Here is a 12,877-nt window from a genome sequence, read left to right on the forward strand (position 1 = left end):
TGAATATTTGACTTCCAGGCGAGAGCTTTTCAATTTCGGTGACTTTCTCGTCTAAGTATTTCGTTCACAATAGACGCGCTCGAACTGTAATTGTGTGAAGGATTCTGTTTCTTTGATTTCTTAGCTATCTTTTATTTTCCAAACAACGATTTTCGATTCTCAAGCGGATATCGGTTTAGTGCTCTGACATTTCCCTTATTTTTGAATCTAATATGCGTAGTTGTTGTTTGGACGGATGTCTCTATAGCCGATAGTATCCGCAGCGCTCTGTTTAACAGCCACAACCAACTTTTTTAGAAGCTTAATATTTTTTTCTTTTCACAGAATTTTTTTTACAGAATTGTTTATTAGCTAGTTTTAATAATTTAAGAAAACTCGTCAAACTCGATCTGCGTAATGCCTTCAACAGCGTCAGGAGGGACCGTGTAATGGAGGTATGCGTCGAGAGGGCTCCGGAGATTTCCCAGCTTGCCTTCCTCTCGTACGGGGAAGACACCTCACTTATCTTTGGGGATAAAGTCATCCGTTCTCGAACAGGAGTCCAACAAGGCGACCCTCTTGGACCATTACTATTCGCCTTAGCAATCGACGAGGCTGTACGATCAATCCTCTCACCATTCAATTTATGGTACCTGGACGACGCCACCATCGGCGGGTCTGTGGAATCCATCACCGAGGACCTATCCCGCCTAATTCCTTCTCTGCGCAACCTTGGACTGAACGTTAACGTGGATAAATCGGAAATCCTAAACCTCAACTACCCTGAGGCGGATTTTCCGAATGTCAACATGACAATTCAAGGCTTCATCGCTGGTGCACAAACAATCCAGCCATCAGAAGCAACCTTCCTTGGATGCCCTTTAAGCCATCTGGCGAAGAAGGACTCTGAATTCCGTAACCTCACGAGCAGTCTATTGGAGTTAGACTCACACATCGCTTTCTTCCTTATGAAAAACAGCATACACATGCCGAAACTTCTTTACACGCTCCGCTGCCTGCCATGCTACTCGTATCCAGACACTTTGACTCACTTGGAAAAATCACTGAAATCTTGCACGGAGGCAGTCCTGAACATCTCTTTTGACGAAATCGGCTGGACTCAAGCGAAACTTCCCGTCAGGTTCGGCGGGATCGGTCTTCGCTCGCCAAAAGATCTGGCTCCACATGCACACTTCTCTTCTCTTCAATTTCCAGAAGCCGGCAACTTGTCAGAGAGGTTCTACTCCCCTTCAACGAACTCTCTCTGGGGTTGCCGACTGCTAAATAACAAAATGGGCGGGTTTTATAAACGAACTGTGACAATGTATGAAAATAAAAAATTAATTAAGGTGGAAATAGAACTACTATGTTTCTACGACAGTTGCCTATAATAATAATAAGAATCCATACGCATCAAAAAAGCCGAAAAAGGCCGACACAATCGATTCTAAAATTCGAGATTGTATAAACTAAAGTATTATATATGCAAATATACTATTAGAAAGCCTCCAGTGAGTCTATCATATAGTGCCGCATGTTTTATGAATTGTGGGCTAACCAATAGCCTCACTTTCCGTTGTAAAAATTCCACGATAACTGGCAATGATTATAAAAGAAAATACTGATTATTGATCCAAAAACGCGCCATCATTGCGCCCGAACCGATGGTCGTTACGTGACACCACATATACACCACGTATTCTACACTTGTGAAGGAATCTATCACAAATTGATACATTCGCCCATTCAGTACACATAAGAGAATAACTTTTTAAAAATATAACAAGAACTCAAATATACCGATAATTGATGCGGAAGTATAAAATTTGATAGAATTTTTTTAATGAAATCTTTTACAAACATTGGATACACATTCCAAGACTTTCTAGAAAACAAATTAATTTAAAAAATACACAAAACTACGAGAACATTTTTCCTTTAGGATTTCAAAAACATTCATGTTCCCAGTAAAACCAATGATCGCGTTATTGGCAATCTGGGAAATTTTATAGTTATCATCAGTATCCGATATTTTAGTACAAAATTTCATTACAGCTTTCGTCGGGATTATTTAAAGAACGAGTCACTCTTGTATCTGATGCCAGAACAACACCTCCCAAATAAGGAATTGCAACCACGGTTGTAAAACTTGTAGGATTCTAAAACAAAATTATAAAATTCTAAACGACCAGTTGAAACATTTTTATCCATTAACACGCGGAAACATTTATAAATATCACTTTAATCACGGCGTAAGGTTATGGCTAACTTCAAAGATGGCAGCGTCTCAAATTTCAGTATGGTTATGAGAAACAAGATCAAAGAAAAATTGAAAATAATTCTCGTTCAAGAAACAAGACATTTTCTTGTTTTGAACATATTTTGATTTATTTTGTAATTGTAAATATTTTTTATCAAAAAGGCAATGAATTGGTCAAAACATCGGTTTTTAATATAACTTTTTTTGCGATTTTCAAAGTATACAAGGCGATATCGTGTTTTAGCGTCTTAAAATCATAAGGGACCAATTTTGATTAGAAATCGCAAATAAATTAATATTATTATATTATTTTTTAAAAATTATTATAATTATCAAAATAATTATTATCTGCAACGCTTTAACAGTATTTTTGAATGATGTCTCGCGGAAGGCCGTCTGCATCGACTATTATTGTTAATAATACTCAACCAACATATGATTTGTTACTATTTGAATTAATCACCGAGATTTTGTGGAAATAACAGTGACCACGCAGATACGGTCAATTGGGTGGCTCAATATCAGCTAATCAAAAATTCGATGAAATGCGAAACTGCAGCACGGATTGCCGTCTTCTTTCAGACAAATCCCGACTCGACAAATTAAAGTGGAAATGTAAAACATGCAATTTCTCAAAATCGATTTGAGATGGCAGCTTTTTCTCACATAGTCATCTTGAATTGAAGCAAATTTTGGACTATATCTATTTTTGGGCACTCAACTCAGAAACGATTATCTGCAGCAAAGAATCTCGATCAGACTTTAAAAAAACATCAATTGATTGGGGCAACTTTTTACGTGATGTATGCGTAAAGTGGGTCGAGGACCATCCTTGTTCTCTCGGTGGAATTAACCCAGAAACTATGTTGCCAATTGTCGTAGAAGTGGATGAAACAAAATATTTTCATCGAAAATACGCAAGAGGTACCTGGCACGAAGGGCATTGGGTTGTTGGTGGAAAAGAGAGGGGCACCCTAGGAATATTTTCTGGTCGAAGTTCCTGATCGGAGTCGAGACACGCTGATTCCAATAATCCAAACTCATGTACAGAACGGAATCGAATAGAATCGAATTGTTAGGATATGCCGATCATTTAAGAGTCAACCACAGCCGCAATTTTGTTGACCAGAACAATCGGTCCACACAACGCAGGGAATCGAGTCATTGTGGTCTCACGCCAAGAACAAGCTAAAAAGGATGAATGGAACATCCCGTGTTCTTTTTAATTCTTATCTGGCGGAATTTGAATGGCGGTGGAGAAATGATACGTATCCCTGTGGAGGCGGGAATGCATTTATTAAAATGTTAATAACTGTGACCGGTTGAATACGAGCCCAGGTTGAATACGAGCCGTTAAACGAGCCGTCAAAGTGGCGTTATACGAGCCGTTAAATGGCGTGAATGCCGTTAAATCATATTAGGGTTAGGGTCAGGGTTAGGGTCAGGGTTAGGGTCAGGGTTAGGGTCAGGGTTAGGGTCAGGGTTAGGGTCAGGGTTAGGGTCAGGGTTAGGGTCAGGGTTAGGGTCAGGGTTAGCGTCAGGGTTAGCGTCAGGGTTAGGGTCAGGGTTAGGGTCAGGGTCAGGGTTAGCGTCAGGGTTAGCGTCAGGGTTAGCGTCAGGGTTAGCGTCAGGGTCAGGGATTAGGGTTAGGGTCTGTTTTCTTTAGTGTCTTTTTTATGATGAATATGTTTATAAATAACGTTGAAATCATTTATAGTTAGAGTTAAAGTTAAGATTAGAGTTAAAGTTGTTACAAACTTGTAATTTGCTAATGTCGCAATTTATAATATCAAAAATAAAAATAATTCACATTATAATTTGCTAATGTTGTAAATAATTTTACTATTTTAAAGCAAACATGGTTCAAATATAAACAATCATTTTTTCAAAAATTTAAAGTTCAATCATTAGTTCGGACGTTTGCCTTTATTGTAATTGGCCTTTTGAATCGGTATATTAATTATCGATCTTTTTAACGGCTCGTATTCAACCGTATCTCATTATGAACCGGTCACAATAACTATTAATTCTCAGTATCTTTTGTCTTAATAATTCGAGTTTTTCACTGTTTTCATGTTTTACTAAGTTGCTGTAAAAAATGTAGTTTTAAAAAAATTTAAATTTAGGGTTGCCACAGTATTGTACATATAAATTTAATTATAATAATTTTTAAAAAATAATATATAATATTAATTTATTTGCGATTTCTAATCAGAATTGGTCCCTTATGATTTTAAGACGCTAAAAACGATATCGCCGTATACAAAGATTAAATAAACCATTAAGTGAATATATTTTGTTAAAATTATTTTTAAATTATTATTTTTTAATTGAAATAAAATAAATTTTATTTCCGTCATTGTGGTGATATTCTTGTTAAATGTTCTTAAATTTTGACTGTAGATTTTTATTAATTACACTGATAGATGTTAAGCTTGAAGACATGAAGAAAGTTTCTGGAGAGGGTTTTTTGGAGGTGCCAAGCACAGTTAATTTTTAGTAATAACACTGCTAGATTATACGTATGAAGAACTTATGAAAATTCATAAAAAGTTGGCGTCCCCGCGATGCAAATTTACCTTTGAAAGTCCCGAAATTCAACATATGTTGTCACCATCCTTAAAAGAGTTATTGAAGACCAAAGGCCTTCTCAAGAAAAGAGTTACAGCAGCTACATTCAGTGATGAGGCCCTGAAAGATGCTGCCTTTGTGGTCGTCTTATCAGAAGAGCCTCCCCCAGTACTATTCTGCTTGAAGGGATCTACCCTCAGCATATTCGCTGCACAGAATTTGTGTATGGACGTGACTGTTTTAAACGTTCTTTTTATCCAAAATCCGAACAAGAAAAAGTCGCAAACTTTTATTAATTGTTACAGTAAATATAGATACCAGGAAATAGCGATCCGAAGTAAAATAATTATAAAATTTTATATTGTCCAAATAGAGAAATCTATAAAGACAAATACTGTGCAGGACGATTTTTTCGTTAATTTGATAATTTTATAAATTATAAATAGCTTACTACAAAATCTGCTTTAAAATCGTACGGAATAATGAAAATATTTGCTTAAGAATAGATTCGTTTATTGTTTGAATTGTTAATTTTTTTAAATGTTTAAATGACGCTTTTTGTTAACAATTTAGTCAATTTCGCGTTTAAATCTTTATGGAGTGTATTTTAGTTTCGATTTCATTTATTTAAACAAAAATGAAAATATGGAAAAGTAATTCAAATTCTTTTTTTTTTGAAATAGCAAATAGTTGTCTATTTTCGATTGCAATCATAAAGAACAAAAAATTAAGATATAAAGAAGTTTATTCCGAAACAAATTTTTTAGTTTTCCAACGATAGCTAGTCTATTAATATCGATCTCGTAAGGCCTCATGATTGATCAACATATTCGTCGAACTAATTTGGACCCTGTCGTGCTGTAAAATCCCAACGACAGTATATTCAGTACAATCCAAATGTTCGTGGAATGGTCGACGGCGTGTTGTTGTATTCGTATCTGTGTCGGTGTGGATGACCACTTTCGTCCCCAGAGGAAAGTCAAGGATATCATTCCTCCAATTAGATCGTCTCCTCATGGATTCAGCAGCACCTTTCTCGATAATCAGCCTTTCTCGTGAAAACTTGGCAATTATTGGAGTAATTTGTCTCCTGGTTGCGAGCGTACGACGAGCTATGCAAGTTGTACATGCACTTAGAACATGATTCACATTTCTATGCTAATTCCATATGCCAAGTTCTTCATATGATTGAATAATTTATCTCGACCTGGATGCCCCTATCCAGGTGACACAACCGGACATAATCATAAAGTTGTTCTTGTTCTTCAACAGTAAAAAATCGGACAAAATGATCAACTCCACGTTTAAACATAAGATTCGGCGGAAAGTGAATAACTTACTCGCCCGGAGCCTGAAGGAACGAATTTCATTGGCGGTACTGAGTGTTGACGGTAAATTCGCATTGACTAGATAATCAATAATCTGATCCCTTTCATAATTGCACATCGATAGATATCCCATGCTCAATAAAAATTTATTATTTTTTGCAAAAAATAAAAACATTTTCAAAATAAAATGATTATTACTAAATAGACATATAAATTGCTTAATTTATTTATATTTGAATACTATTCGCTCTATTTACTACGGATCGCTATTTCCTGGAATCCCTATTTACTGCGACATTATTGTTTTCGTTTTAGTTAAATTGGCTTTTTTGTTTAAAAAGTTTTATTTACTTCCTTCCTAGTAGAATGTCACTTCCATTGTTTTATATAGACTGCAGCTCTGAAATTTAGGAATCTTGCTAACTTCGGCCAGCCTCAAAGAGTCCCAGGATCGACAGTAGACAGAGCGAGATTCCCGCGCGAGAATGTGTCTTAGCGGTGAAGTCCAAATAAGGAATTTCCCTTCCTCGAAGGGAAGGTAGACATGCTATCTGGGCGTTTGTCGTCTTTTCTATCCACCCAAACCGGCTCGAGGATTATTGCGTTGAGTTTACTGTTGCGATGTGCACAACCAGCACTCCGACGGCAAGTGAGAGAGTGGAAACTACTCTTCAACAGTCTCCACAGCGGCATTTTTGCGTCTGACAGATTTTTAGCTCGATACGGAGGGGGATTGCGATTTTTAAGCAATCTTTTTCCACTAGATTTCCGATGGACGGAAGATGGAGAGACTTTCCGATGGACGGAACAAAACACTGCTGCTTTGCTTGCACATAAGCAAGCGAGTCGGCGTTGATTGGAAACAGTTAAACATGTAGAAAATAGAGCATAAATACAGTCAAACCCCGCCCAAAAAAAACTCCGCATTAATACCGGATCAAGATCAAAGAAAAATTCAAAATAATTCTCCTTCAAGAAACAAGACATTTTCTTGTCTTGAATATACTTTGATTTATTTGTTATGAGAAACAAGATCAAAGAAAAATTGAAAATAATTCTTCTTCAAGAAACAGAAATTTCTTCTTTCATTAATACCGGATCAGTCATTTCAAGATTAGTTCAAATAGATGAAGTTCAACAAGTTTCTAATGAAATAAATCAATTTGAAAAACTTGACGAATTAACTTTTAATGCTTTTCGTTGATTGAGGGAAGATTCCTTTTCTATTTCGGGTACATTAATCAAAGCCATCAAAAAATAATATTGACAAAATTGGATTCTTGAACATCTTTTAAAGCTTCAAACGGTTGGTTAGACAGATTTAAGAAAAGATATCATCTTGTTTTTAAAACCATTTCTGATGAAAAAAAATATAGCAGCCAAAAGTAATTTTCCAAATTTGTTCTTTCAATTCGATATTTTATTGAAAACTTATGGTCATGAAAATATTTTCAATTGCGATGAAACATCTTTGTATGTTAAAAAATTTCCTTCAAGATCTTATGTCTAATCGATGAAAGCATTCATTCAATCGACCTTTAATGTGTCAAGTTGAGTAAAAAAACTGCATCTGCTATCACAAAATGGGCGTGCCCCTCATGCCTTCTCCCGAACTGCATCTCACCCCCTGGCTCCCCTGAACCCTCTAAAAGCCAACTAGTGCTAGTGCTCATCAATTTGATGTTAACTCATTCCTCATCAACTTGTCCAGCTTCCGAAGTTCTTTGAAAATCCTCTTCGCATTCCAAAGTTAGCTAGGATACAAGTTTCCAAATGTCTTACTTCCTTCATCAACATGTGCTCACGTCCAACAGTTGGGAACATGGTTTCGTCTAATCAGTTTTGCCCCACTGGCGCTTGGAACCCCATCCGCACTGGGAAAAATCCACCTCCTCTCGCAGAATCGATTAAAGAGAACATCAACAGAATTTTTTCGCACTCAATCTTGCCTGATGTTGATCGCAGGCACTCCTCAAATAACAAAAAGAAAACCCCACAGTGTTTTGAGGACACCCTGAATGACCGTGTTCGTGCCAAACTAGCCGAGGGTGACGTCCGGGCTGCAATTCGGGAGAATCAGGTCCTCCTACGCAGCTGTGAAACTCGATCTCCGCAACGCATTCAACAGTGTGAGGAGAGACTATCCTCGAGGCTTGCCTCAAAAGGGCTCAGGAGATCTCCCATTTGGTTTTCCTATCCTACGGCGAAGAGAGCACGGTTATCTTTGGTAACGAAATCGTCCGCTCCCATACAGGAGTTCAGCAGGGAGAACCACTCGGGCTCTCCTCTTTGCACTTGAAATCGATGATGCAGTGCACTCTGTTGAATCTCCGTTCAATCTATGGTACTTGGATGATGCCTCGGTTTGTGGATCTATCGAGGACATATCCAACGACCTTTCACACCTAATCCCTGCCCTCAAACACCTTGGGCTTGAAGTAAATGAAGAAAAATGTGAGCTCATGAATGTCAACTACTCGCTGGCAAATTTTCTCGACTTAAAAAGCCCATAACCGTTCTCATCCCAGGCATTCAGACTATCAACATGTCAGAGGATTCTGGCTAGTGGATCCTGGCTCGACGCTTACCCAGCGTCATCGACGGGTTCCCTATTAGACAACGAAACACTGCGTATCGGGGTTGCTCTTCGGCTGGGGCTTGATGTCTGCGCCACTCATCCCTGTCGATGCGGTGGTACGGTGGACGTGAAAGGCCTTCACCCCCTATCCTCCCGCCGGAGCGCAGGCCGCTCGCCTCGTCATGGAGCAATCAACGACGTAATCTCGAGAGCACTCAACGCTGCTGGCTTCCCCAATGTACTAGAATCAGCCGGATTGAACAGAGGGGACGGCAAACGCCACTCGGCATTCCTTCGTGCCTGTGGCTTTTGAGACATCAGGCGCTTCCGGTCCGCTCACTTCATGCTTCTTAAAAGACCTCGGTATCCTCATTGCTCGGAAGAAAATGGATGCTCGCGAGTCCTCTTGGTTGAGGCAGAGGATCTCGCAATCGTGCGCGGGAACGCGCAAGCAATCCGTTCATCTGGGCTATAACCCCTGAATAAATTTTTAATTTTATCTAAAAACCTAATGATTTGAATACAGGATAATGCACCTTGCTATAAATCTAAAATGGTACAAGATTATATTAAAGAAAAAAACATTATTTTTCTTTCTGGCCGGCTCAATCACCGGATCTAAACCCCATAAAACATCTATGAGCAGAAATGAAGAGAGAATTATCAAAAAATGTAGTCAAAAACAAAAATGAACTAAAGGACAAATTAACAGAAATATGGAATAAATATCACCAGAATTATTGAAAAAACTAGTAATGTCTATGAAAAATAGGTTTTATAAAATTTTCAGTTTGTCCGGTTTTTAGTGACGAGGGATGTATATTACACAAACTTCCTAATGGACTTTATGTTTAATTTGAAAGAAGATACAACAATTAATCATAAATCTTTGAAAAATGTAGGTATGCGACAGATTATGGTACTTGTTAGAAAAGCGTGGATGAAAGTTAAAGAAACAACAATAGTTAATTGTTGGAAGAAAATTGAGGAAAATAGAGAAAAATTAGTTGAAGATAAAAATTGCGTGGAAGAAATCCTGAAGAAATAATAACTGAAGTATTATCGGAAGAAAACGAAGATCTAATCAAAAGTCGCGAATTTTATACTGAAATTGGGACAGAGGACAAAACAACGATATTAGAAACGTATGAAATGATGGATAAGTTGAAAAATGTAGCGCAAAATACATCTTTTGAGACACTCCAAAAATATTATGAGTTTAGATTTCAACTTGGAAAAGATTTAAGAAATAAGAAAAATTTGCAATTGACTGATTATTTCAAAAAAATGTTTTAAAAATAATAATTTATTTTAATCAAAATCAAATTAAAAAACAGAATAGAAATCTATAAAACTGTAGAGCAAAAAAACATAACTTATTGTATTATCGGCATATAAACACTTTGGAAGATGTGAAGAAGTTCTTTGATCTTAAAGTAAACCAAAATTTAAATTAAATGAACAATAATTCAATAATTTCAACCAGACCCCTGTTTGGAAGAGCACCCCCTCTTTCTTGGGCACTTTAGTGCCTCACCCTGAGGTTAGACTGTATAAGGCAGACGCCTTATAAATAGAAATTTACTTGTTTTGTAGCAACTTAATAATAATCTAATTAAAAAAATTAATCTTACAAAGCCAATTAAACTTTTTACTTGACGTCAAAAAGACTAACAGTGCCATTATTTAATTTTTAACTAAAATTAGACAAATTCCTTGATCAGTAAAAAGTCGACGTGCCTCTCTTAGTTATGTCTCAAACATTTTCTCGTTCTATTCAATCAGGGCCATTTACTATCGCCTCATTTAATGTTAAAGGACTGTTAGCGAGTTAGAAACGGAACAGGCTGTGCTAGGATTTTGATCTTTATGGAGTGGATCTGTGTTGTCTTCAAGAGACAAAAGTCGCTGAAATTAAAAAAATTAAATTTGTAAACTGAAAATTATTATTAAAGTAAACATTTTCAACTTTGTCTTTTTATAAAAAATTAATTAAATAGAATTTTTCACTTATTCAAAAAATTAACTTGTGTTGTGGTTTGGACATGCACGTTGATTTATTTAGTCGACTAATAAAATGATTCGTCTACTGAGGCCGAATCTCAGATTATCATTTGGCATGAGGACACACATCAACACGACCTCCGCCTTGAATGTACTTTCTAAGAGATACTGCTCCCCCATCTCCCACAATCTACCCGATAATCCATTTTTGCCTGTCAACCTTATTTTTTGTGATTTGCAGAGTACGGAGGAGTTTATAGAAATGTCCAATTCCAAGGAGGACTACCGAGTCCCAATATACTCCTCCACAGTGGACCTATCACTGTTTAACTACATCGACATGTGCACACAAGCCGGAAGAGTAACAATTTATTTATTAATTTAAAAATATATTATTTATAAACAATTATTTTTAAATAATATTAATTTAATTTTCCAGGTCGAACATGCTTGGTCATTTCTACGGATGAAAATTGCCACCTCCCGTTCACACCCGCCTAATATTGACCCCGACATTTTCAACATCATTCTCCTTACCTTGGCCGCCCAAGTTTGCTCACAAGTCAATTTTCAGGCCAATTACGTCAAATTGTCACAGGTCTTGGAGGAGATGAGTCACTCGGGGATCCCCTCGAACGTCTTCACCCACATAGCCGTCCTGGGATGCCTCTCCAAGGTCGGATCCCCCGGAGAGTCCAAAGTCCGTGAGTATGTCAATTTGATGGAGCAACAGGTTCCTTGAATGGTCTATTTTGTAGGGGTTTGACGTCTCCAAAATATTTTCCTGCATTTATATTGACCACATCGAATTGGCAGAGGGTGCCAAGTCCGTCCTCCGTATGTGTGGGGTGTGTTCTCACGGAATAACGGAGTCGGGGTACGAAAACGAGCTGCTCAAGTCACTCAACGACATCCAAGTATTTTGTCCAACTCAAAAAGACCTACGAAAATGCCTCGATGGGGTGTCTTTCCCGCCAACAAATAGAAAATAACATTCTAGAACAGGCGGAGGCCGAACGACGGTCTTTCCGTCACCTTCACCTCATAAATAAACAGTCCACGGCCAGACAACAGCCTTATGTGAGTATTCCGTGGTTATTTTTAGAGAATGATGTACGAAAATCTCAAAAAGGAGTGGAGAAGAATCCTCACGGCTGAGTTCAGGAAAGTCCGATTTGAGAATATTGCAGGTTTCCGTTTTTTGACATTATAAAGTGCGCGGGAAATTGTCCGTGGCTCCATACGCCGTGTTTTTTACTCCCGAAGAGGCCGCGGCGTTTATGGTGGAGGATATTGAGGAATTTCTGTCCAACCTGTCGAACGGAGTCCCCACCTCCCGACCGGGGGTCAGATTTCACGGAATCGCGTCCAATTTCGGTTATCGGTATCAACAGAGGTTTTCCTACCGCCGCAAATACAACATGGGACTCCTCGACCAGATTTTGTCGACTTACCGCAAATTTGTGATCGAAACTCAGGAAAGTCCGCAACTTCCGTTTAATTGCCGTGCACATTGGTGTAAGTTGTTGGGACAGGATGAACACGCTCAATTTGTTAGTTCCTGTCTTCCATTTCCAGGTCAACTTCTTCCGGCCGTGGTCCTCGGAGACTCTCGTGATGGTGGGAGACTACTTTCTTCAGAAAATTCTAAAACACGTGTGTATAAACAAGAATTTAATGTCTTCGGCTGCAACGTCAAAATCTGGGTATGTCAGATTTGAGTTGAATGTCAGAAATGTGCTGATTCCTGCATTTTACACGATTCACTCGTACGTGTCACATAAATTGCAAGTTGAGATAAAAGTAGGATTCCGTGACTGTATGTGGTAGGTTCACCCCGTTTTGGCCAATTTGTACACGGAGGCCAACGTCGACGTAATTCTTATGGACTTTTATAACTTTCCGATGAAGACGCCGCCCGTTCCGTGGCACAGTGTCTGTTCTGGTGCGAGTTTGACAGTCAATGGTAGTTTTGTCAAATATGTCTAGCGAATCTAATTCGGAGTACTTTGTATGAAATCACAGAGTCCTTTGTTAGAAAGCACGCCCTATCCTCTTATGTCGGAGTCCTCGATTCCATTTCTTTTCTCCAAATGACCCCCTGGGCCATCAACAAAAAAGTGTTTCACGTAATGTCCCACTTTTTTGGGAAATGTC

The sequence above is a fragment of the Octopus sinensis genome, unplaced genomic scaffold (genome assembly GCF_006345805.1).
Source record: "Octopus sinensis unplaced genomic scaffold, ASM634580v1 Contig02842, whole genome shotgun sequence".
NCBI classification, from domain to species: Eukaryota; Metazoa; Mollusca; class Cephalopoda; order Octopoda; family Octopodidae; genus Octopus; species Octopus sinensis.